This window comes from Thalassophryne amazonica, chromosome 4, assembly GCF_902500255.1.
Source record: "Thalassophryne amazonica chromosome 4, fThaAma1.1, whole genome shotgun sequence".
Lineage (NCBI taxonomy): Eukaryota > Metazoa > Chordata > Actinopteri > Batrachoidiformes > Batrachoididae > Thalassophryne > Thalassophryne amazonica.
In genome coordinates, this window is record NC_047106.1 from 104,790,313 (window position 1) to 104,817,826 (window position 27,514).

Sequence of the window (27,514 nt, forward strand, 5' to 3'; positions counted from 1 at the left end):
AGCTGTAAAAGTGATGAGTTTTTATTGATGATGATGATGATGATTTATTGTCATTGTAAGTGCAATGAAATTCCTTCACACCCAATTACCTCAGACAAAAATACAGCAATTAATCCACAATTATTAATAGTTAATGTAATAATGGTACACATCAAAATTAAAACAACCGCACATATACATTTGATTGTTAATGTACACTAAACTTTGAAACAGTCTGTCATCCGAATTGAGGCAATGTGAGTGTGGGTAGCCGCAGCAGCGATGCCGTGCAGCTGAGCTTGGGGGGGAGCTGCTGCAACTGTGCTGCGTGGCCTCCTGAGGAGGAAGGAGTGTCAAGTTCGGAGGCCGGGGTGGGGGGTGGGGACAAAAACACAAGGGGAAGTGGGAGTGGGGGGAGCGTGTGTCCATGTGTGCAGGTGGGTTCATATCAGTCTCTGTCCTTGTATGCATACATTCTGAAGTGGCTTTGTCAACAACCATAGACTATGGGGGGAGGGCAGATGAAGAGGGAGCCATATGCATCACCAGGGCTGTTGAAATCTTTCTGGAAGAAAACAAGCAGGGCATTTTGCCCTACAGTAGCTGATAAGGCTGCCGTGTTTTGGGTTTAGGCAGAGAAACACAGAACTCCAATACAGCTTCTCTTAACTGTCCAGATCCAACTGTGTGAATATTCACTGGTCTCCAACATTAATTCCTTTGCAGGGCAGACAACTCCTCCGAGATAGTTTCCATCTTACGTTTCAAAACTTAACGCAGTCTGAGATTGTACAGCCTTGCCAATCTCAGTAATCATGATGGACAGATGTGGGATTGTGGTTTCGGTAGCAGCCATCTTGCCAGTTTTCCAGTACATCAGGGCAGCGCCTAATCCTAGTAGCAGAAGCTCTCCTACCACAATGACAAATAAGAATAAATCCTCTATGTCTTACACAGAGAGTGGCACCAAGCACGCTACACGCCAATTCTTCTAGGTGTCGACAACGTTGCCCGTGGGATAGGTTCCTTCTGGGCACGCAGGGTCCCCCTACCCTGGTTTCAATGTTGAAAAGATGGTGCCAATAGCACTGAGAGACCAGCTGATCAATTCCATGGTTATTCCGAATGTAGTTTGAAGAATTCTCAGTCTGGTGAAGTTGGAAATTTGAAGGTTGAGGCAGAGATAGAGACAAACAGGAGAGAGGAGTCCCTACCAAGTGCCAAGTGTTACTGAAAGTGATCTTGTATTCAGTTTATCCAATTACTTGTGAAAATGGAGGGACTGTGTATAATATAAAAGTGACATAATTCCAATAACTAATGCAATGTTTTTCTTAAATTCACTTGAATTAAAAGAGAAAGTCTGCACTACAAGCACATCCTGTTTCATTTCAACTCCACTGACGTGTAGAGGTGAAAATTACAAAAACTGTGTCACTGTCCAAATACTTATGGACCTAAGTGTTTGAGTCATTTCTCTGTATACTCTGCCTCACCGATAAGGTTGACAGTGTTTCCTGGAGGACTGTCTTGTCCTGGAAGTAAAACAGAAAGTGAAAGGTGCACAAATGGCCAGCTGTCATTATGAAAAGGTACCGTCCAGTTTGAAGTCACCAACTAGCTCCATTAGCCCGCATGCCAGCACCAAGTAACCTCAAAGTAAGTCTTCAATATACTCAGAAGGAGGCTGATGATGTTAAATTAATTTCTGATAATCTGTCACTCAATTGTAAAGAAATAAGAAAAGACATGTCTGTTTTTGATTCCACATACAACAATGTGGTTAGGAAATTTGATTACCTGGAGAATCAGTCTCAACGGAATAATGTGGTGTTTGATGGTATTCAGGAGTTTGAGCATGAGAAATGGTCTGATTCTGAGGACAAGACAAGGAAGATTATCTCTGAAAAACTTAAGCTAGACCCAAGGAATATTGAAATGGAGCATGTGCATCGCAGTGGTAATAAACCAGGACAAGGTGATAAACCTAGACCAATTGTGGTAAAGTTTTTGAGGCATAAGGAACGTATGGCTGTGTTGGAAAAGGCAAAGCTTCTAAAGGGATCAAGCATTTACATTAATGAAGACTTTTCTGAATCTGTGAGACAAAAACACAAGGAGCTGATTCCAGCAATGAAAGAGGCAAGACAAGAAGTTGACATTGCATATTTAAGAACTGACAAACTTATCACCCATCGACCAACACAGCCAACAAAGGTTTGACATGCATTTTTTTTTTTTTTTCCATTTTAGTATCCCTACATGATTTTGGATTAATTGTCCATCAACTCCATGAATAAGTGATAACAAATGCACAAAATGTCAGGAGCAATTAGGTTTACAGCTTATTGGTTGTTCTCGTTGTAAAAATGTATTTCATCTTAAATGTGCACACCTTTCTGACAGAACTAAGAAAATAGATTGTAAATGGTTCTGTGAAAGTTGTTGCTTAATGTTCCCATTCTCTTCACTGAATGATGAAGAGTTTGAAAGACATGTTCTTGATAACTACAATGGCTTCACTGTAAACAAGACTGTTATTCAACCCATTTGAACTTGACCGAGATGATGTACGTAACTCATAGATTACAAGCTGATCCTGATATGAACTTTTTCTGTAATGTAAATAACCCTAATTCATGTGATTATTATGACGAACTCAAATTCAAACATCTGCTACAATCTTAATACTTATAAAACATTTTCAGTATTGCATTTAAATATTCACAGTCTTCGAAAAAATTATGAGAAATTGACACATTTTATATCCTCTTTGAATCATGAGTTTTCTGTAGTTGCCCTTACAGAATCATGGCTGTCTGAGCAGTGCAATGACACTGGCTTGTATGAATTGCCACTTTATAACTCTACTCACTATGTCAGACAATCAAGGTCTGGAGGGGGAGTCTCAATATTTGTACATAAAAATCTGGATTTTAATGTCCGATTTGTTCTTATGAACTCAAGTGGATCTGATTTAGAATCAATTTTCATAGAAACATTGTCTGATAGTAGAACAAAAAATCTTATCATTGGTTGTATTTATAGGCCACCAAATACAGATCTTGTGAATTTCAACCAGTGTTTTTCAAATATTCTGGAACTCATTAACAGAGAAGATAAAATCTGTCAAATTCTTGGCAACTTTAATATAAATTTGTTCAATAAGGAAACACATTGTGCAACAAATGATTTTTTAAATAATCTTCATGCAAATTACTTCTTTCCCTCAATTACCAAACTGACAAGAGTTACAGAACATTCTGCTGCATTAATAGATAATATTTTATTCAATAATTTCAATTATGTAATGAAATCTGGAATATTGTTTATGGACCTTTCAGATCATTTTCCAATATTTCAAATTGTGGAATTGGAAAACTGTTATATGCCAAATAAGAAATCAAAGAAATTTTAATATTACTAATAACATGAAATTCAAGAAACTAATGAAGAGTATTTCCTTTGAAAAATATATATGGAAACAGATCCCAATTTAGCATATCAGGTGTTCATGCAAATGTTCAATGAAGTTTATGAAAAATTATTTCCAATCATTAAATTATCTGGTCATACATATCCAAAAAGCAAAACCCTTGGTTTGCTAGGGGACTACAAAATCCCTATTCAGAAAAAAACAAGCTGTATAAAAAATATCTATCATCTCCTTCACCTTTAAATTTATCAACCTATAAATTCTATAAAAATAAATACACTAGTCTTCTTAGGGCTGCAAAGAAGAAATACTTAAGTGATCATTTTCAAAAATCTATAATAAACAATGTTAAAGGGAACTGGAAACCAATCAATGAACTACTTAAAAAGAAAACATTTTCATCAAAATATCTGTCAACTTTTTCAGATGGATCTCGAAGTTTCTCTGATCCCTCTGACATTGCTTACAAGTTTAATAACTTCTTTCAAATGTTTGTGCTTCTCTTGCAAAGAAACTGACTCCACAAATATGAATCCGGTTGATTACATCAAAGGTTAATTTCCTTCTGTGAGTGAATTTGAACCCACAAATTCCAATGAGGTTTGTGAAATCAATGCTGGACTACGTCCATCTGCAGCTTGCCATGATGGAATAAGTACATCTATTGTTACATGTGTCATACATGAAATCTCTGAACCACTTACACATATTTTTTCTTTGTCTTTGAAAACAGGCATAGTACCTTCTGATTTAATGATTGCTAAAATCATACCTTTGTTTAAAAAAGGTGATTCTGCATGTTTTTCAAATCATCGCCCTATTTCAGTTATCAATATGGATTTTGGAAAAATCATTCAACTTATTCAAGATTCAAAGAAATTTATTGTCATATGCACAGAAGAACATGTTCCCTGCACAATGAAATGTGTCTACTGCATTTAACCCATCCTAATTGCCAGTAGGAGCAGAAGTCGCCATTAGGCACCCGGGGACCAGCTCCAGATGTACATCCCTGCCTTGGTCAACATCAGGGCTGAGCAAACCAACACCGACCCATAAACAACACACACACAACACACAACACATAGGCCGGCCCGGTGCATAAAACATATATATGAAAGCAAAACACGAGGGTAAAGGAGAAAAAAAAAAAAACCCTCATAGCTGCTGCATTACACAGCGGCAATGAGGAAAAAAATCCCCATCAGCACAGAAAACAATAATCACACAGACAAAAACAAGGACACAGGACGACAACCGAGATTTGAAAAGGTCCAGTTTATCAGAACACTCCGGAGGCAGCCTGTTTGGCGCCGTCAACGGCCTTGTCCGACAATCCTGGAGGGGGAGGGGGCAGCCCTGCGCAGTCCTGAGCAGTCCTGAGCTGAACACAGTCAACGTCAGAGCTGGAGAAGCTGAGGGGAGGGGGGAAGACCAGGGAGCGAGGCTTAAGTGTTGATCTTCTGAGGAGGTTTTATCACAGCAACCTTGAAGTGCAGCTGTATTTGCGGAAGCCAAATGAATAGCCAGATTAGCAGACGCCTGAAAGATTCCACAGTTCTGAGAACAGAGATGCTCTCAATGCATCTGAATGTAGAATGTGGTCTTCACAGACGGTCAGAGCGGGTTTCCAGGGCTGCAATTCTGCTCGAGATGTTTTCCAACGCTGCACAGCCACTGCCTTCCCAATCGAATCAATCATGTAGGGCAGCCTGGATGGCCCAATCAAAGCTGCTTCCACTTTCTTGATTTTCCGGTAAACAAGCATAGTACCCGCTCCACACATCAGAAAGCCGGTCACCACCAAGCCGAATATGTACACATCTTCGATGTCCTCCACAGAAAGCATGTAAAGGCACATGACCTGCCATCTCCTCCACGAGTCCATCACGTAACCCATCACATGCATCCCGGCAGGACAGGTCGGGTCCTCCGCCCCCGAATGTCTTGTAGAAAAAATAGTGTCAATTGCGTTCAGAGACCACTTTAACAGATCCATTTTTGTCGTTTTCCAGAAGAGCAAAGCTGCAGCCTCACAGACAACACGCCACAGAAGCAGGAAAGATAGGAGGGAGGGAGAAAAGTGCGTCCGTCTCGACCGAGTGCAAGCTGGCAAAAAAAATATATGGCTTTGATCGAACTATTGGATAGAATCATGAAATTGTGCTCTCAAAGTAAAACAAATATGGATTTAAGGCAACTGTACATACATGGTTTAGTAATTATTTATCTGAGAGAAAAAAGTCTGTTTTCCTAACTCTGGAATCAGATATCAATTCCATGGAGTGTGGAGTACCCCAAGATTCAATTTTGGGACCGTTATTATTTACAATAGATATTATAATGATTTTGCATCTGTTTCTACTACTACATTCCCATTGTTTGCTGATGATACAAATCTTTTTATTCCCAGCAAAGATATAGATGGTTGGTTAGTATCTTAAATAATGATCTTTGAATTATTCAGTTGGTTCAAAGTCAATAGATTACCGTTGAATATAAAAAGTAAAATTTTATGTTATTTGCTGGCAATAAAAAAATGTAATCATGGTGTACTTAAAATTTGCATCGATAATGAAGTAATATCAAGGGTCTCATCTACCATGTTTCTTGGTATGTGGTATAGATGAGCAAACTGTGTTGGACAAGAACATATTGATCATGTTTGTAAAAATAACCCAAGTCAGTAGGAATCATATAGCAAATAAGACATTTATTAGTGTAGTTTAGTTTATCTTACTTAAGTTATTGCAATATTGTATGGGGGAAGTAGTGACTTTGCAATTATATAAACAACAATATTTCTTCTACAGAAAAAAAATGTTTCAAATAGCTCCTCGTTTGAACCTGGTGCTCCAAGTGCACCTCTGTTTTTTTTTTTAAATTGCAGCTCTTAAATATCTTTCCATATACATATTTTTATGACCTGCACTTTGTTTTCAGAGCTCTCTATGATATCAAGTGGCCTTCCTTCATCAAATATTATTTTTGTGCATAAAACCTATCAAATTAATAATTATCTGACAGGCAGGCTGCACATTTGCATTTACCTTTGCATAGAGCGACTCGTTCTCAGCATCACAACAGATATCATGGTGTTAAATCTTGGAATGATACAGTACATCTTACAAATCCATCCATCACTTTATATAGATATAAAGTGGACTAAAAGCAAAGATCCTGCAGGAGTATTTACAATGACTTCTTTATATTATTTGGATAAATTGCTTTAATACTGTGGGAGTGATAAGCCTTTTGGGCTTATCACTCTGAATAAAAACACATTATTGCACATTATTGCACATTATTCATATTATATCTTTTTTCTTTTATGTTATTACATTATTTTAGCTTTTTATTTATTATTTTTATTTTATTTTATTATTTTTGAGTTTTTATTTTGTGCTAAATAAACAAAACAAATCAATCAAAATCAAGCAGTCTGCACACATGCAAAAATAATCCTTTCCTGTCATGCCTAGGGTCAAACCCCAGGAGCAGTTGCTTACCCTCCAGCACCACCACCCCTTTTGTGCCAATAACCACTGGATATGAAGGTAAATACAGCATGGACATAACAAGTACAAATTCATTTTTCACTTTTCAAGTTCAGTATCTCTGCTTTTATGTTCGGGTGTTCCTGCTTTTACTCTGCTGGAAAGCAACAAGCACAGAAGGTTACAGAGGCTCTCGGCGTAAAAGATACAGCTTCACAAATGGAGCTATAATCAATAGCTTCCCAGGCCACTTGTTAAAAATGTCATTTCCATCTCCAAATCACTGAGAGGGCCCTTCACCTGGAGAGAGACACATATCATTCCATCCAGGACAACTGTGTGATGACAAATAGGAGACTGCTGTCACTGACCGATATTGATTATGAGTGAAAGGTGATCATTTTGAATTAACTCACCCTGAGGAGTCCTATTCTGTCAGGTTTGCTGACAGAATTAATGCTTTCACATCATACTTAACAAAAAATATGGGTCCTTGATCATTTTACCCTCCAGATGAAGAGGTTGTACCGCAATCACAATAATTTAATAGCTTTCACAAGCAGACATTGATGACATGAATTAGATTAAAGTCGTATTAACCCATTTGTTCATATTGTTAAAGAGATTTATATTGCCTCTGACACATTTAATGAAGCTGCGGTCATGTATTTAAAATATAATTTCCCTGTGATTAGAATTGTCTGTTTAAAAGGACAAATGTACAAAAAGGACGGTCTTTGCAAATTAAATGTCTTGAAGGCATAAAAGATAATATATCAGTGTTAAACAATTTTGACAATGTGAGAAACTTAAAAAGCAAAGGAAAAATTAAACATGTTGAAAAAAAATGTGATTTAGCATAGCTTGTCTGTATTATTCATGCTCATATCCATCACACCGGTCACACATATAAGGTGGATATTAATCTTACAAGCTACAGCTCAGTGCCTGAAATATAGTTTTCTTGATGAGTGTATATTGTAAATGTAAGAAGTCAGTAAGACCAAGAACAGAAAATTGAGAGTGTAGGTACAATTTATCTTCTGCAGTACATCCACCTCCTCAGAATACAGAAAATATTATGTATACCAAAGGAAATTCATGGTTTTGTATCACTTCAGGATTTTTTTTACCCAAAGAAGCACCATGTAAATCATGTTGCATTTAAGCAAATCAAATTCTAGGAGAATCTGAAAATGTGTTGCCATGACTCAAACCACATAACCACGACCAGAGTCATTTTGCAGTATGACTCTCTTTGAAGCCCCTTTTTTGCATGACATTCGGCATTCATTATTACAACATTGCCTACAGACAAATATACAAACCTGTGCCATTCATCTCTTATTGAGGCCACATTTCCGCAAGAGACAAAAAGTCATAACATATTGCCCTATAGTAAAATTGCCAGAGGTGTTTTATTAGTTTGAGTGTTTGTCCCCTTTTCCTATTGAAAATTCAATAAACCCTTCACCAATTCCCTCACACTCAAACTGGCCTTGCACATCTTATCCTTGAAGGCATTTTTCCCAATACCCAGACATTGGCTAGTCAAGTAATGGCAACAGACAGAAATATTACAGCTCTGTGCACATATCACAGACCTATCGAGCTCATACAGCACCTTTATTCAATATTTCATGCATTAAACATGACAAAATAAAAGTAATATCATCTGCTTGTCTTCTTCGAATAATGTAAATGAAAAGTTTAATAGCATGCTTTCTTGGGAACATAAACATAGAGTATATTTGGATGATAAAAAAAAATCTGAATTTAATACAATTTTTATCTTTTAAATACTTTTTCCCACAATTATCATCTGAAACATGTGTGTGTATTTTATAAGGAAGTATAGATTTATTGTGGTTCTCCAGAAAACAGTATCAGATGAGAAGTCTCAGCCGATGCCAAAACAGAAGTCTATCTGTAGTGCTGAAAAAAATAATTTAACACCAATTAACACACCCACAGCTATATATACATATCCCCTGCAACCCGATCTTGGCTAAGCAGTTGAAGATGAGTGAGTGAGTGAGTGACTGACGTGTATATATATATATATATATATACACTCAACAAAAATATAAACGCAACACTTTTGGTTTTGCTCCCATTTTGTATGAGATGAACTCAAAGATCTAAAACTTTTTCCACATACAAAATATCACCATTTCTCTCCAATATTGTTCACAAACCAGTCTAAATCTGTGATAGTGAGCACTTCTCCTTTGCTGAGATAATCCATCCCACCTCACAGGTGTGCCATACCAAGATGCTGATTAGACACCATGATTAGTGCACAGGTGTGCCTTAGACTGCCCACAATAAAAGGCCACTCTGAAAGGTGCAGTTTTATCACACAGCACAATGCCACAGATGTCGCAAGATTTGAGGGAGCGTGCAATTGGCATGCTGACAGCAGGAATGTCAACCAGAGCTGTTGCTCGTGTATTGAATGTTCATGTCTCTACCATAAGCCGTCTCCAAAGTCGTTTCAGAGAATTTGGCAGTACATCCAACCGGCCTCACAACCGCAGACCACGTGTAACCACACCAGCCCAGACCTCCACATCCAGCATGTTCCCTCCAAGATCGTCTGAGACCAGCACTCGGGACAGCTGCTGAAACAATCGGTTTGCATAACCAAGAATTTCTGCACAAACGGTCAAAACCGTCTCAGGGAAGCCATCTGCATGCTCGTCGTCCTCATCGGGGTCTCGACCTGACTCCAGTTCGTCGTCATAACCGACTTGAGTGGGCAAATGCTCACATTCGCGGCGTTTGGCACGTTGGAGAGGTGTTCTCTTCACGGATGATGCGAAGGAGATGTGTTGCACTGCATGAGGCAAATGGTGGTCACACCAGATACTGACTGGTATCCCCCCCCCCCCCCCAATAAAACAAAACTGCACCTTTCAGAGTGGCCTTTTATTGTGGACAGTCTAAGGCACACCTGTGCACTAATCATGGTGTCTAATCAGCATCTTGGTATGGCACACCTGTTGAGGTGGGATGGATTATCTCAGCAAAGGAGAAGTGCTCACTATCACAGATTTCGACTGGTTTGTGAACAATATTTGAGGGAAATGGTGATATTGTGTATGTGGAAAAAGTTTTAGATCTTTGAGTTCATGTCATACAAAATGGGAGCAAAACCAAAAGTGTTGCGTTTATATTTTTGTTGAGTATATATACACACAGAGTGAGGAAAATAAGCATTTGAACACCCTGCGGTTTTGCAAGTTCTCCCACTTAGAAATCATGGAGGGGTCCGAAACTTTCATCTTAGGTGCATGTCCAGTGTGAGAGACATAATATAAAAAAAATATCTGGAAATCACAATGTATGATTTTTTTTAATATATTTTTTTTGTATGTATTACTGCTGCAAATAAGTATTTGAACCCCTACCAACCAGCAAGATTTCTGGCTCACACAGACCTGTTAATTTTTCTTTAAGAAGCCCTCTTATTCTGCACTCTTTACCTGTATTAATTGCACCTATTTGAACTTCTTATCTGTATAAAAGACACCTGTTCACACACTCAATCAATCACACTCCAACCTGTCCACCATAGCCAAGACCAAAGAACTGTCTAAGGATACCAGGGACAAAACTGTAGACCTGCACAAGGCTGGGATGGACTACAGGACAACAGGCAAGCAGCTTGGTAGAAGACAACAACTGTTATGATTATTTATTAGAAAGTGAAAGAAACACAAGTTGACTCTCAATCTCTCTTTGTCTGGGATTCCATGCAAGATCTCACTTTCTGGGGTAAGGATGATTCTGAGAAAGCTCAGAACTACACAGGGGGACCTGGTCAATGACCTGAAGAGAGCTGGGACCACAGTCACAAAGATTACATTTTAACACATGATGCTGTCATGGTTTAAAATCCTGCAGGGCAGCAAGGTCCCCCTGCTCAAGCCAGCACATGTCCAGGCCCGTTTGAAGTTCACCAGTGACCATCTGGACGATCCAGAATAGATGAGACCAGAATAGAGCTTTTTGGAATCAACTCCACTTACCATGTTTAGAGTATGAGAACAACCCCAAGAAAACCATCCCAACCATGAAGCATGGGGGTGGAAACATCATACTCTGGGGTTGCTCTTCTGCAAAGGGGACAGGACGACTGCACCGTATTGAAGGGAGGATGGATGAGGGTCATGTATTGCGATTTTGGCAAACAACCTCCTTCCCTCAGTAAGAGCATTGAATATGGGTCATGGCTGGGTCTTCCAGCATCACAATGACCCCAAACACACAGCCAGGACAACTAAGGAGGGGCTCCGTAAGAAGCATTTAAAGGACCTGGAGTGGCCTGGCCAGTCTCCAGACCTGAACTCAATAGAAAATCTTTGGAGGGAGCTCAAACTCCAAACCTGAAAGATCTAGAGAAGATCTGTAAGGAGGAGTGGACCAAAATCCCTGCTGCAGTGTGTGCAAACCTGGTGAAAAACTACAGGAAACATTTGACCTTTGTAATTGCAAACAAAGGCTACTGTACCAAATATTAACATTGATTTTCACAGGTGTTCAAATACTTATTTGTAGCAGTAACATACAAATAAACCAGAAGCACTCAGAGAGTGCAAATCTCCGCCAAGGCCATGGGGTCACTGACGCCATAACATCTACACGCCATGGAATCATTGAACCTAAAAAAGTCTAACAATGATGTTTGTTCAGTAGTAAAAAAAAGTTTCATCTGCTGTGACTGGATAGCATGTATCCTTAGAGCTTGGCATCACAGTTTATTGCAACTTGCACCTTTCCCAGAAGCTACTGTCATCTGAGCACTGATATTGATATTGTATGTGATTATAGACAAAAACAAATATGAGACAAAATTCAATTTATTATTCAACTAAACTGCAAATATATGAATTTTTTAACATTTATGAAACACTTCTCTAAACAAGGCCATAGGGTCACTGACCCTAAAGAGAGTCCCTCCTTGGCATAGTGATCTATTCAACAATTCAGTGTTACAACCAAAACCATGATACATACACTTTTCTTTCCTTTATATTTGAGATCCTTGACCATGAAAATATACAACTAGAACTTGGAATCACTTTTATGTCTTCATTAGTTCAAAAGTTATTGTGTAAAAACTATTTTTCGGTAATGGCGGTTTTCTTCTGGATCTAGCTCCATAACATTTGAAGCTACATCAAATCTGATGACACCTTATTGAATCAGTACAGATTCAGCTACAATTTGGTGTTAGTTGTGCATCTCTAGCTTCATTTCTCACCTCACACTGACACATTTTCTATTTTCCCTATATTTTTGCATATTCTGGATCACCAGATCCGGAATCCAGAATCCGGATCTGATCATCACCAAACTTTGTTGTTTGATAGAACATTTGACTATGTTACACCCTAATTTTTTTCAAGCCTTTCTGCCTTGTTTTTGTGGAGTAAGAAACTAGAGTGTCAAAATTCCCCCTATCCCGCAATGGTGAAAAATCCTTTAAAAAATGCCTGGATCCGGATCGTGATCCGGATCACCACTAAAATGTAATCACTTGTTCCTCTTGTCATTTCCAACCATTCCACAAAATTTCATCAAAGTCCGTTCAAAACTTTTTGAGTTATCCTGCTGACAAACAGACAAACAAATAAACGCGACCGAAAACATAACCTCCTTGGCGGAGGTAATTATTAAAAAATCATAATTGTGATTTCCGGATTTTTTTGTTTTTACATTATGTCTCTCACAGTGGACATGCACCTAATATGAAAATTTCAGACCCCTCCATGATTTCTAAGTGGGAGAACTTGCAAAATCGCAGGGTGTTCAAATACTTATTTTCCTCATTGTATATATATATATATATATATATATATATATATATATATTTACGAGGGCTGTCAATAAAGTAACGGTCCTTTTTATTTTTTTCAAAAACTATATGGATTTCATTCATATGTTTTTACGTCAGACATGCTTGAACCCTCGTGCGCATGCGTGAGTTTTTCCACGCCTGTCGGTGACGTCATTCACCTGTGAGCACTCCTTGTGGGAGGAGTCGTCCAGCCCCTCGTCGGAATTCCTTTGTCTGAGAAGTTGCTGAGAGACTGGCGCGTTGTTTGATCAAAATTTTTTCTAAACCTGTGAGACACATCGAAGTGGACACGGTTCGAAAAATTAAGCTGGTTTTCAGTGAAAATTTTAACAGCTGATGAGAGATTTTGAGGTGATTCTGTCGCTTTAAGGACTTTTCACGGTGCGAGACGTCGTGCAGCGCTCTCAGGCGGCGTCATCAGCCTGTTCCAGCTGAAAACCTCCACATTTCAGGCTCTATTGATCCAGGACGTCGTGAGAGAACAGAGAAGTTTCAGAAGAAGTCGGTTTCAGCATTTTATCCGGATATTCCACTGTTAAAGGAGATTTTTTTAATGAAAGACGTGCAGACGGATCCGCGCATCGGGACGCAGCCGACGCGGTGCGGCGGCACAGGAAAAACACCTCCGTGTTGATAACCATTTGTAAAATCCAGGCGGCTTTTGATGGCTTTCAGTGGAGTGAGTATATGAGAAATTGTTTAACAGGCAGGACATGTTCCAACTTGTCCTTAAGGCTTTCAACAGAGGTGTTTTTCCTGTGGCGGAGCGTCGCGGCGGCTGCGTCCCGACGCGTGGACCCGTCCGCACGTCTTTCATTAAAAAAATCTCCTTTAACAGTGGAATATCCGGATAAAATGCTGAAACCGACTGTTGGAGTTATTCTGTAGATACACTGTTTTATTTTATCATGCATGTTTTGTGTTCTCTGCTCTGGTAGAATGTAGTTCTCTCTGCTCTGATAAAGTGTACTGTACTGATGTGATGGGTGAAGGTTACTTAAGATATGTGACATGACGTGCTTCTGCAAGTTGTGGTATCTCTGTGTGCACGCTAAGCTCTTTTTCAGGACATGTGAAGATGACCCAGGCAGAATGCAGCCATAAGCGGAGCAGTGAGATAAAGAATAGAGAATTGAATGTTCCAACCACAGTGTGATTATGATACATTAGTCCTTGTGTCAGAAGAAGTGTGATTAATCGTTAGATGTCTTAAACACATCTTAATCGAGCCCAAGATTAAAAAGGTTCTGAAAGTCCTGAATGTATTGTGCAATCAGCGGTTCTGCGGCAACAGCTCACGCGCTATCACTCCTCCCCTTAGGAGCTGTACCGCCCATGTATGTAGGGAAGTCCTAAATAAAAGAGCAGGAGCGCAGGCCAGACTTTAGTGTAGCTTTGGTGTACAGCCTGGCTGCACTCCGCGCGAGATTAATTTGACTTTCTGTCTCACTGGTGTTTCTTGACTCTGTTTGTCTTATCAAGGTTTTAAGAATGTTTGGAGGAGAAAATACCCAACACTGACTTCTTCTGAAACTTCTCTGTTCTCTCACGACGTCCTGGATCAATAGAGCCTGAAATGTGGAGGTTTTCAGCTTGAACAGGCTGACGACGGCGCCTGAGAGCGCTGCGCGACGTCTCGCACCGTGAAAAGTCCTTAAAGCGACAGAATCACCTCAAAATCTCTCATCAGCCGTTAAAATTTTCACTGAAAACCAGCTTAATTTTTCGAACCGTGTCCACTTCGATGTGTCTCACAGGTTTAGAAAAAATTTTGATCAAACAACGCGCCAGTCTCTCAGCAACTTCTCAGACAAAGGAATTCCGACGAGGGGCTGGACGACTCCTCCCACAAGGAGTGCTCACAGGCGAATGACGTCACCGACAGGCGTGGAAAAACTCACGCATGCGCACGAGGGTTCAAGCATGTCTGACGTAAAAACATATGAATGAAATCCATATAGTTTTTGAAAAAAATAAAAAGGACCGTAACTTTATTGACAGCCCTCGTATATACATACACACACACAGACACACACACACACACATAGTAAAACGTACCTAAACCCTTATCGTATAAACCGGATATGCACACTCACTGGACAAACACAAAAGTCCCAATGCTTTTGTATGGTTTTCCATGTAATAAACACCGTATATAACAGATTTTCGCTTGCATCGGACAAAACGTCCCGCCCCATCTTAATGTATTTCCATTTAAAACCCCTTGCATGTACTGGACAGAGCAGTCTAGACATGTCCAGTAACAGAAGTATGAAATGAAGTTCATCACTGACACACCGATTATTGGAAAGTGGATATTTACTTGATTAAAATACCGGTTGTTTTTTTTTTTTTTCAAACCGTGCTCAGACACGGGACCTAAAAGAGACAGGGAGAAACTCAAGGCAGGTGATGATTAACAAAATGCTTTGGAGCCTGACGTGCACTTGCTAAATGACAGACACTACAAAAGGCTGTGATTGTTACAGTAGTGTTCACAATAATAGTAGTGCTATGTGACGAAAAAGATTAATCCAGGTTTTGAGTATATTTCTTATTGTTACATGGGAAACAAGGTACCAGTAGATTCAGTAGATTCTCACAAATCCAACAAGACCAAGCATTCATGTTATGCACACTCTTAAGGCTATGAAATTGGGCTATTAGTAAAAAAAAAAGTAGAAAAGGGGGTGTTCACAATAATAGTAGCATCTGCTGTTGACGCTACAAACTATTATGTTCAAACTGCTTTTTTAGCAATCCTGTGAATCACCAAACTAGTATTTAGTTGTATAACCACAGTTTTTCATGATTTCTTCACATCTGTGAGGCATTAATTTTGTTGGCTTGGAATCAAGATTTTGCTCATTTACGAGTGTGCTTGGGGTCATTGTCTTGTTGAAACACCCATTTCAAGGGCATGTCCTCTTCAGCATAAGGCAACATGACCTCCTCAAGTATTTTGACATATCTAAACTCATCCATGATACCTGGTATGCGATATATAGGCCCAACACCATAGTAGGAGAAACATGCCCATATCATGATGTTTGCACCACGCTTCACTGTCTTCACTGTGAACTGTTGCTTGAATTCAGAGTTTGGGGGTTGTCTCACAAACTGTCTGCGGCCTTTGGACCCAAAAAGAACAATTTTACTCTCATCAGTCCACAAAATATTCCTCCATTTCTCTTTCGGCCAGTTGATGTGTACTTTGGCAAATTGTAACCTCTTCTGCACATGTCTTTTATTTAACAGAGGGACTTTGCGGGGGAATTCTTGCAAATAAATTAGCTTCACACAGGCGTCTTCTGTCACAGCACTTACAGGTAACTCCAGACTGTCTTTGATCATCCTGGAGCTGATTGATGGGTGAGCCTTTGCCATTCTGGTTATTCTTCTATCCATTTTGATGGTTGTTTTCTGTTTTCACTCCCCGCGTCTCTGTTTTTTTGTCCATTTTAAAGCATTGGAGATCATTGTAGATGACCAGCCTATCATTTTTTGCACCTGCATGTAAGTTTTCCCCTCTCCAATCAACTTTTTAATCAAACTACGCTGTTCTTCTGAACAATGTCTTTAACGTCCCATTTTACTCAGGCTTACATAGGGGATACCTGATTCACACCTGTTTGTTCCACAAAATTGACAAACTCACTGACTGAATGCCACATTACTATTATTGTGAACACCCCCTTTTCTACTTTTTTTTTACTAATAGCCCAATTTCATAGCCTTAAGAGTGTGCATATCATGAATGCTTGGTCTTGTTGGATTTGTGAGAATCTACTGAATCTACTGGTACCTTGTTTCCCATGTAACAATAAGAAATATACTCAAAACCTGGATTAATCTTTTTAGTCACATAGCACTACTACTATTCTGAACACTACTGTACATAGTCACTACTTCTTGTCCTGTCATATTTTAATAGTTTTTTCAGTGTGCCCATTGATTACATTTCAATCATGGATCAAATACATTTGGCAGAATAGTCTGCAAATATGACCAACTTCACAAAACAGAGTCAAGATTCTCAAATGACACACAATTCATAGAGAAAAATTATACGTACAGAATGCCAAAGGGTATTCCATGTGACGTCAGTGACCCTATGGCCTTGGTGGAGGTTTGCGCTCTGTAATTGCTTCTAGTTGTTGTTGCTATTATTACTTCCGCCAAGGAGGTTATGTTTTCGGTCACGCCTGTTTGTTTGTTGGTTGGTTTGTTAGTAGGATTACTCAAAAAATTCTCAAAGGATTTCAATGAAATTTTTACCAGGGGTGTATCTTGGCCTAACTTAGAAGTTTTGGTAAATTTTGGTAATGATCCAGAACATGATTGTGCCAATTTCAATATTTTTGCATCCAACTTCATGAAGACGGGTCATAAAGGCTGAACAAAAATTAAGTTACGACACACAATAATTTAGCATTTGTTTCTCCTCATTGAATAAACTTATTAGAAAAAACTTGTGTAGTTCATGCAGTTTCTCTTTATAAATACATTTGCTGAAGATCTAAGGGCTTAATCCTCTGGGGCCAACGCTGTCATATACAACGGCTGAGACCAAGCTTTACTAAATTATAAATAACTTGATATTGCATGTGGTTATAGACAAAAACAAATAAGAGACAAAATTCAATTTATTATTCAACTAAACTGCAAATATATGAATTTTTTAACATTTATGAAACACTTCTCTAAACAAGGCCATAGGGTCACTGACCCTAAAGAGATTCCCTCCTTGGCACAGTGATCTATTTCTTTTTGTCTCTTTCTCTAAAATTGTATATAATAATCATTAGATTATTAATATATAAACAAAAATAAATTTAAGAAATATTACAATTTGAAAACAAATGAACCTGTTGTGGGCTGGGGTGTTTGGCTGGCTTGGTTTTTGTTTTCTGTTTCTCCCACCAGGTGGTATGCATTCAGGACTGAGTGGCTGTGCATTAGGACCTCACCCTGAACACCTGAGGCTTGTTATCACGTGCAGGTCATCAGGACTCACAGCTGTGGTGTATTTTGTCTTGATCAGAGATTGCTGCATTTAAACCTTGAATGCACAGTGTGTGATTGCCAGAGACTCGACTTTGTGAGCAGACGTGTGAGATCGACGTCAGGAGAACAATCTCACCATCACGGACGCAGAGACCGCTCCAGGTTTGATGCCACAGTCTGTGAAGGAGGATTGGGTGAGGTCTCACGCTCTTCAGCACACTTCCTAAGGTAATTTGGTTTTGGTGACTTTTATGAAGTAATGACAGTGGATTTGGTGTCCCTCACACCTTGTTGTATTGAGCTGTCACGTTATGCTAATTGTCTAATCAGCTTCTGCTGCAGTGGAGATTTGAACTGAGTTGTTCTGTGCCTGCAGGGTGAGAAGCTGATGTATAGATTTAAGCCAGGAAGTGTTTGCTGATTGCGTGCACCTTTGAGTTGTGTCTCTCTGTGTGGAGTTGGACTCACCTCCATGTTTTCTTTCTTCACAGACTCGGTTTGTCGCGGCCACCTGGGGGGTGTCGGCGGGATCCCTGGCTCCGAACTGCTGTGGCTCCGGACCGTTTGCGCTGTTGAGAGCGCGCCGTGTTTCCACCTCACCAGACCGCGGACTTTTTAGTTGTTTAGCACGTCACTCACTGTTATGTTTATTAAATTCTGTTACCTTTTGAACCGTGCTCTGCTTATTTTATGCTGGGTCCTTTCAAATGCTGGGTCGGTGCTCCGACCGCGTCCGAAACATAACAGTAGTCTCTGGCCATTTAACAATGGACCAGCGGAAGCAGAGACGGTATTTTTGCCGGGAAGGCTGCAGCAGATGTTGGAGTTGATCCGGGATCAGTTGCGGGTGCTCTCCGCCCGGGTTGTGCACATTGGTGTGCGCATGGCGGAGTTTACAGCTTGGGTCGCGTCGCACCCCGCTGTTACGGCTGTAGCCCCATCTCCTCCCGTGCAGCTGGCTCCGACGCCTATTGTAGCAGCCCCGGTGGTATTTAGTTTGCACTTTAAGCTGTTTGTTATAACCTGCTGTCGTTTACAGCAGTGTGAATTGGTTTTTACTCTGTTACCACGGGGATTTTCTTATTTGGCACTTTGGCTCCCTCTGTTGGTGACAGAGTCACATTACCGTCTAGGTTCAAAGGATGGAAAACACAATGTTTTTCCATTCTTTGCACTTGACGATGTAGGCCAATGTTTTTATCAGGGGTTAATTTGTTGTTTTTGTGGATTATAGCACTGTCAGTGGTCTGGTGGAGTTGAAATACAGGCTGTCTGGAGCATGGCATGGACCCAGGTGACTTTATGTTTGTCTGTTGGTCTTTCTTTTTTATTTCTTTTGGTTTCACCTCCCAGGGTTTGATGGGACGGTCCTCTGGGGGGTGATGGGGGGGGTAATTGGGTTGTTTTTTCTTTTTTTCTTTTTTCTTTTTTTTTGTTTTTGTTGTTCCCTGTCTTCTCCTTTGGCCCCAGCCGTGTGAGCCGTAGGTTGTCGGCGTTGCTGGGGTGGTGCAGTTTGGCTGTGCTGGGCGTTTCCCAGGTAACCTCTGCATCTGGGAGGTGGGGGGGGGGGGTTCGGGGTGTTGTTTTTTTGTTGATTCCCTGTTCCACCTCCGGCTTCAGCGCGCCTTTGAGCCATATGCCATCGGCGTAGGTGAGGTTTGGGGCAGTGGAATATACCCGCAGCTGGTGGCTGGTTTAAAAGTCGGAGGAGTGGCGCCGTCTTGTGCCGTACACCATTACCGCTGTTCCACTCCTCCCGGTTGACTTTTGGGGTATAGTCGTGGTTGGTGACACTGGACGTACTTCCAGTTTCCACTGCGCTGAGGGGGTGGGGTTGGGGTTGTTGTTTTGTTTGTATGTTTTTTTTTTTTTTTCCCCCCAGTTTCCGCCCTCAGGGTGTGACTGTGGTGTCCTCTCCGGGGGAAAGGAATGTGGGTCCATCTAGCCGTAGACGGCCGGTGCTGGGTCTGTTAGTCATGGGGGGGGGGCGTCTCCTGGGGTTTGATGGAATGGTCCTCTGGGAGGTGCTGGGAGTCCCGGTGGGTGACTTTGGATCCCAGAGGGACCTCGGCTGTGGTTATTACTCCTGGAGCAGGCGGGATGTCCTCTGGGGGGTGTTGGTCCCTACATGTCGTCCGGGGGGGGGTGTAAGATTTTTTTTTTTTTTTTTGCAAGCTTAAGTTTGGGTTGTGTTTTTCTTTTCTCCTCTTCCCGGGGTTTGATGGGACAGTCCTCTGGGGAGGGGGGGTTGGTATGGTTGTTTGTGTTTGTCTTTTTTTTTTTCTTTTTTTTTTGTCTTATGACTAAGCAGACTTTAACACACAGTCGGAACAAGGCTGAGTGCACAGGTTCAAGAACTCCTGGCCAAAATTATGCAAAGTGAACAACTAAAGTAAGAGTCGACAGGAATGAACGCAAAGATGCAGTCAGAGGTGGAGACTCTAACAGGTTTGCTAAATGAAACAGAGGGCAAAACCATTAAAGTCAACAAAGGATATCTCTGCACTGGAGTGTCAGCTGCGGAGCAGTCTACTGCAGACAGGCTCAGGGTGAGAAAGGATGAGCTCCAGGATGAGAGTGATAGTCTTGGCACAAAGTTCCCTGTTGACAGAAAAGAGGCGGCTGGAAGCGTGCATTATCCAGCTGAAGGAAGAACTAGAGCAGCTCAACACTGAGATGATCAATGACTGCATGAAGAAATTAACATTGCAGGTGGAGCAGTTGATGATGGAGTTGTCGTCAGAGCACAGTAACGCACAGCTCCTGGAGACGGGCCTTTCCCAGCTGGATCGTCAGCACAAGGAGCTGAAACTGAAGCTGCAGGAGGTGTTTTTTGTTCCCAGCCAACATTCCAGCCATGGTCCCTGGAGGGGGGCTTTGTTTTTTCTGGCCCAGGTCCGTGTGGTCGCCAGGAGGCTTCCCGTGAGGGTGGGGTACTGTTGTGGGCTGGGGTGTTTGGCTGGCTTGGTTTTTGTTTTCTGTTTCTCCCACCAGGTGGTATGCATTCAGGACTGAGTGGCTGAGCCTCAGGTGGCTGAACACCTGAGGCTTGTTTTCACGAGCAGGTCATCAGGACTCACAGCTGTGGTGTATTTTGTCTTGATCAGAGATTGCTGCATTTAAACCTTGAATGCACAGTGTGTGATTGCCAGAGACTCGACTTTGTGAGCAGACGTGTGAGATCGACGTCAGGAGAACAATCTCACCATCACGGACGCAGAGACCGCTCCAGGTTTGACGCCACAGTCTGTGAAGGAGGATTGGGTGAGGTCTCACGCTCTTCAGCACACTTCCTGAGGTAATTTGGTTTTGGTGACTTTTATGAAGTAATGACAGTGGATTTGGTGTCCCTCACACCTTGTTGTATTGAGCTGTCACGTTATGCTAATTGTCTAATCAGCTTCTGCTGCAGTGGAGATTTGAACTGAGTTGTTCCGTGCCTGCAGGGTGAGAAGCTGATGTATAGATTTAAGCCAGGAAGTGTTTGCTGATTGCGTGCACCTTTGAGTTGTGTCTCTCTGTGTGGAGTTGGACTCACCTCCATGTTTTCTTTCTTCACAGACTCGGTTTGTCGCGGCCACCTGGGGGGTGTCGGCGGGATCCCTGGGTCCGAACTGCTGTGGCTCCAGACCGTTTGCGCTGTTGAGAGCGCGCCGTGTTTCCACCTCACCAGACCGCGGACTTTTTAGTTGTTTAGCACGTCACTCACTGTTATGTTTATTAAATTCTGTTACCTTTTGAACCGTGCTCTGCTTATTTTATGCTCGGTCCTTTCAAACGCTGGGTCAGTGCTCCGACCGCGTCCGAAACATAACAGAACCCAAACGTGATGACAGCTGCAACTGCTTAATGCTAACTTTTAACATTGAAAATGCCATAGACATGCTAACGCGTTAGCATTGGGATCCGGATCGTGATCCGGATCACCGCTAAAATTTAATCACTTGTTCCTCTTGTCATTTCCAACGACTCCACAAAATTTCATCAAAATCCGTTCAAAACTTTTTGAGTTATCCTGCTGACAGACAAACAAACAAACAAACATGACCGAAAACATAACCTCCTTGGCGGAGGTAATAAGTTTCACTTTTTGAATGGAATTACTGAAATAAATCAACTTTTTCATGATATTCTAATTATATGATCAGCACCTGTATGTATGTTCTGGGCTGCATCTAGTTCTGTTAACCTTATATTTCTTTTTCAGATTCTCCCATTTTTTGCATCCAGCCCTATTTCCTTTAGAATTTTCCTTGACAAATAGTGTATTAGGACATCAGGTTATGTGTTACACATACATGTGTGTGTATATATTTTCCAACTTACTCCGATTGATGAAACCTCTCCTCATTTTCTGCCTGAAAGTTTATTAGGAGACGAGTGTGTTCAGGGCTCCCTGTTTGTTTACAAAATACACACGTGTTACAGACCTTGAAATCCAACAGCAGGAATCGCTATTATCCAAAGATTTATGGACATAAAAATTAACATGATTATTCTTTATCACAATGTTCTCCATTGTGAGATATAAAAGTGTCTTATTGTAGCGTTCATGTGTATGTGCATTATAACGCCTCAGCACACGAGCGAAGTTACGATATTCTTCAGAACGACAATATATGCAACATGCATCCAGCAGCACAGATGTTGCTGTCATAGGCAATTGTCTGTAAAGTTTTTTGGCAAGTTATAACTTTCTAAACAGCGTAATTTGTAATGAAAGCCACTTTCATTTGTGTGACTCTGGGCGCCATGTTTGTTTCTTTGGAGACAGCGGTAAGCTCCTCCTACCCCTCCAAACGGAGTGTACATCCAGATTCACTCCGTTTGAAGGGGTTTGTAGCTATCTGCCTACCCCTCCTCCTCGCTCCAAAAAGAGAATTGAGACACCCCTCTGTCTCTCGTGCCCACGCAAAACAGAGGGGAAGGGAAGGGGAAGGGCTGAGGGGCAGAATTGAGATTCAGCCAAAGTAGCCCTGCACTCTGAGAACACAGAGCCCGGGTTGGTACGTAGGGCTTAACCCCTTAACGCCCGAATTTATATAGCTGTATATAAAAAAATGTTTTGTGTGTGTTTTTGCCTTTAAGTAGATGGTAAATAATGTTGAGATTATTAATTTCACTTTTGCACAAAAACTATATAGTAATATTGGGTATTCTGGTAATGACTTTATGTTTTAATGTTATAATAATAATGATGGTATGTTGCAAATTTGCGACAACAGGCATACAGGTCAATTTGGTAAGTTGCACATTTGAGTCAGAGATTGTAGCATATATGCGACGATGGGTGTTAAGGGGTTAATTAGGTCAGCTACATAGGGAGGTGCTTGTCTGTGAATAATTTTTTAGGTTAATACCAGAACTTTAAACTCTGATCTCACAGGGACAGGATGCGAGTGAATAGACCCCAAAATGGCTGTAATGTGGTCAAACATTTTGTTTCCTGCCAAATCATTAACATGATCTCTAAAAGTATTTATTATTTGTCATATGTTATATCTATTATATGTTGGTGTTCTCTAAAACATTTTAGTGGACAAATGTGGGGCCCCCCTGAAACACTGGAACCTGGTCTTTTTCTGGTCTAACACGCATGCACACACCCATGTACGAGGTCTGTCCATAAAGTATAGGTCCACGCCTGTCGGTGACGTCATTCGCCTGTGAGCACTCCTTGTGGGAGGAGTCGTCCAGCCCCTCGTCGGAATTCCTTTGTCTGAGAAGTTGCTGAGAGACTGGCGCTTTGTTTGATCAAAATTTTTTCTAAACCTGTGAGACACATCGAAGTGGACACGGTTCGAAAAATTAAGCTGGTTTTCAGTGAAAATTTTAATGTCTGATGAGAGATTTTGAGGTGATACTGTCGCTTTAAGGACTTCCCACGGAGCGAGACGTCGTGCAGCGCTCTCAGGCGCCATCATCAGCCTGTTTCAAGCTGAAAACCTCCACATTTCAGGCTCTATTGATCCAGGACGTCGTGAGAGAACAGAGAAGTTTCAGAAGAAGTCGGTTTCAGCATTTTATCCGGATATTCCACTGTTAAAGGAGATTTTTTTAATGAAAGATGTGCGGGCGGATTGCAGCGTCGGCTCACAGCTGCCGTGACGCTCCGCCACAGGAAAAACACCTCTGTTGGAAGCCTTAAGGACAAGTTGGAACATGTCCAGCTGTTAAACAATTTCTCATATACTCACTCCACTGAAAGCCATCAAAAGCCGCCTGGATTTTACAAATGGTTATCAACACGGAGGTGTTTTTCCTGTGCCGCCGCACCGTGCCGGCTGCGTCCCGACGCGCGGACCCGTCCGCACGTCTTTCATTAAAAAAATCTCCTTTAACAGTGGAATATCCGGATAAAATGCTGAAACCGACTTCTTCTGAAACGTCTCTGTTCTCTCATGACGTCCTGGATCAATAGAGCCTGAAATGTGGAGGTTTTCAGCTTGAAACAGGCTGACGACGGCGCCTGAGAGCGCTGCGCGACGTCTCGCACCGTGGGAAGTCCTTAAAGCGACAGTATCACCTCAAAATCTCTCATCAGCCGTTAAAATTTTCACTGAAAACCAGCTTAATTTTTCGAACCGTGTCCACTTCGATGTGTCTCACAGGTTTAGAAAAAATTTTGATCAAACAAAGCGCCAGTCTCTCAGCAACTTCTCAGACAAAGGAATTCCGACGAGGGGCTGGACGACTCCTCCCACAAGGAGTGCTCACAGGCGAATGACGTCACCAACAGGCGTGGAAAAACTCACGCATTCGCACGAGGGATCAAGCATGTCTGACGTAAAAACATGTGAATGAAATCCATATAGTTTTTGAAAAAAATAAAAAGGACCTATACTTTATGGACAGACCTCGTATTAATCCATTCTGGTTCCTGACTTATCCAATATTATTTCATTCACAACCCAACAGTTTACTCGCCATTTTAAGAACCTCACTATGAAGAGTTGAAGGGAATAGATTACTTAAGTTATCTATTAATGAGGTAGGACACTGACATTATGCATACACACATGCACACTTCAACAGAAAGTGGAGCTGTGCAGTCCATAATATTTTAAAGAAAACTCTGTGCCAATCCATGCTTTTCATAAAACGTACATAAAATATCAAATCTGGTGAATCTCAACTTTTGTAAGGATATGCATTCACACAGGCTCAACTGGGATGTGATTAATCATGCAGCCTTAATTATGATTATGATGATCACACATATCGAACATCGAGTGAGGCTGAAGACTGAATAGTCACATGTGCCATCCTCCTCATCCACCATGAGGACCCCTAGAACTGAAAGGCTGCCATTTTAAATGGTCACATCATGTGATCTAAAATAGCATGGGGGAAGAATTGATTTGGTTGCAGTAACATCATTTCTGGTTTTCTTCCGCATCAGACCAGTCACTGGCATGATAATACGTGGCTGTCGATGTGTTTTACCATAGAGACACATTGTGTATTTGGGAGCTGTCTTTGCTCTTGGATTCCAGATTTAAGTGATTATTTGTTTGAACTGAGTTATATTTCTGTTGTTGGGGCCTTATTGTGGCCTTCAACTATTCAGAGGGTTTGGATAATATCGCCCGGGAGCGATACCAAACCAAATTAGCAGCATCAGGACTGGCATCTCGTCTGTACCAACTCGAAGTAAGACAATGGAAAAATGAACCCACACAATGGCCCGATGTTCGATATCCTGATATTTATTCCTATCTCATCGACATACACCAGGTATTATGAAAGTAATTTGTATTTCAAATAATTTATGTCATGTATACATTGTGAATTGCTGGTCTGCCCCAGGAGGGGCCATGCTGCTGATTATTTTCGCCCAAAGTAACACATGATAGATCAATGTGATGTATAATCCTCTTGGTGTGTCATCATTATCCTTTATGAAATACTGGCCTGTGGCGTGGAGGGCCATGCTGGCCAAATTTTGCATGTTTTGTTTTTAATATTGTGATGGATTTTAATTTTCTTTCTCACTTTGTTGGTACAACCCACTGCCTCGCATTGCTGAGCCATTTTAAAAAGCAAAAACTAAAATGTAAAAAACACATCTAATTAAACTCTCTGCTACTTAAACAATCCATCCAGCTCAATTATTGTCACTACAGCCAGTGTTGATAAGGACATTGCTAAGACCTCACAGACAGAGGGTCAGGATGTGCAACCAAGTCAATATACCAAAAACGATTCTCGGACTTCAAAGTAAGTAGTGCATAGTGCCGAAGTTGGCCACTTAGTGCACCACTGAAATTTCTGTTGGCTGTTGTCTGCAACAACACCAAAATTTATTGAGAATCGGCGATATTCTTTAAATCTGAGGCAGAATATTTGCATAAGTGTGAAAATAACATACAGAATTAAGAATATTTTATTCTAGGCCATGTTTCCTGCTAATTTATTTCTCTGAATCAAAATTATTTGGCTTTTGTTGTGATCAAGTTGCAATTGCTGGTGTCCCCGCCCATTTCAAAAAATATGTTGTTAAAATTTACATCCTGAGCAGTCTTCAAAATTTACATCAACGTATGTCAATGTTCAGTCCAAGGCTTTGCCTCAATTATATTAGGCTATTTTGGTGCTCTTGATGCAGAGAGGACACGCACATCCAAAACACATAAAGGGCATGCTGGATCAAGAAAAATTATACCAAAAATAGAACATTCCGCACCACCAAAGCTCTCCGATGCAAAAAAAAAAGCTTTATTAATAAAGGTGTGACGCTTCAGGCACATTTGCCCAAAGTTTGCCCGAAACGTCACGCCTATTGTTATGTGTCGACGCGGGTTGAGAAGCGGACCTGCGTCTGACTGAACCCAGCGCTAAAATAACCAGAAAGCGGTTCCAATAACAAAACAATTTATTTTCCCCCTTTTGTGCAATACTCGGTGTACAAACATAAAGCGCGTCTGTCTGGCGGAGTGAAGGACGGCGCGCTCTCCAGCACCCAAAGGGATCGAAGCCCGGCGCCTCTGGACCCACGTTCACCACCAAACACCCCCCAGGTGGACACGACAAACTGACTCTGTGAAGGATAGAAAAGGTGAGGTAAGTCAGCAGCTACAACTAATATCCTTCAAAGGCACACACTATCAGCAACACATTCAGGTCTGAATTTAAGCTTTATGTAAATGAGCAGCTTCTCACAACAGGTGGAGGATCATCAGTCCGCATGTCACGGCAGTGAGAAGCAAGCTGCACAACTCTCATCAATATTCACATATACTGCGTAACAAAATACCAAATTACTGTTAACAATTATTCAGACAATCAAATCACCTCTGATGTGTGCTGACAGCATGTGTCCCTCACCCGTCCTCCTTCACAGGCACGATGTGTCAAACCCAGGCGCAGTCCTCAGCGTCTCACAAACGAACATCACAAGGTCGAGTTCCCGGCAATTCTGCTTGAATCACACATGGCTTAAATGCAGAACACCATCTCATTATCTGCTTCAGCTGAAAGTCTTTAAGGTTGCATGTGAGCATCATCCACAGGTGCTGCATATCACGTTGATGAGGGTGAAGGACTCTTCTGCCAGCACCTTCTCCACAGACAATAAATCAGTTTGCATACCACCTGGAGAGCAAAGAAAAGAAAAGAACACCAAAATGTCCAGCCAAACCCCTATATTAATAAAGCTTTTTTGCATGGGAGCGCTGTGGTGGTGCGGATTACTCTTCTTTTGGTGCTCTTCCCATAAAGCGCACGTTT

General features: G+C 41.2%; 1 long non-coding RNA gene across 1 annotated transcript; it reads right to left on the bottom strand.

Annotated features, from left to right (window-relative positions):
* Positions 1-801: 801 nt before the first annotated feature.
* LOC117509244 lies at positions 802-26,823 on the bottom strand. Its single transcript, XR_004560329.1, has 3 exons — positions 26,812-26,823; positions 21,629-21,630; positions 802-921 (listed from the first exon to the last, which is right to left on the bottom strand). It is a non-coding gene; the product is annotated as an uncharacterized LOC117509244 (long non-coding RNA).
* Positions 26,824-27,514: the final 691 nt, after the last annotated feature.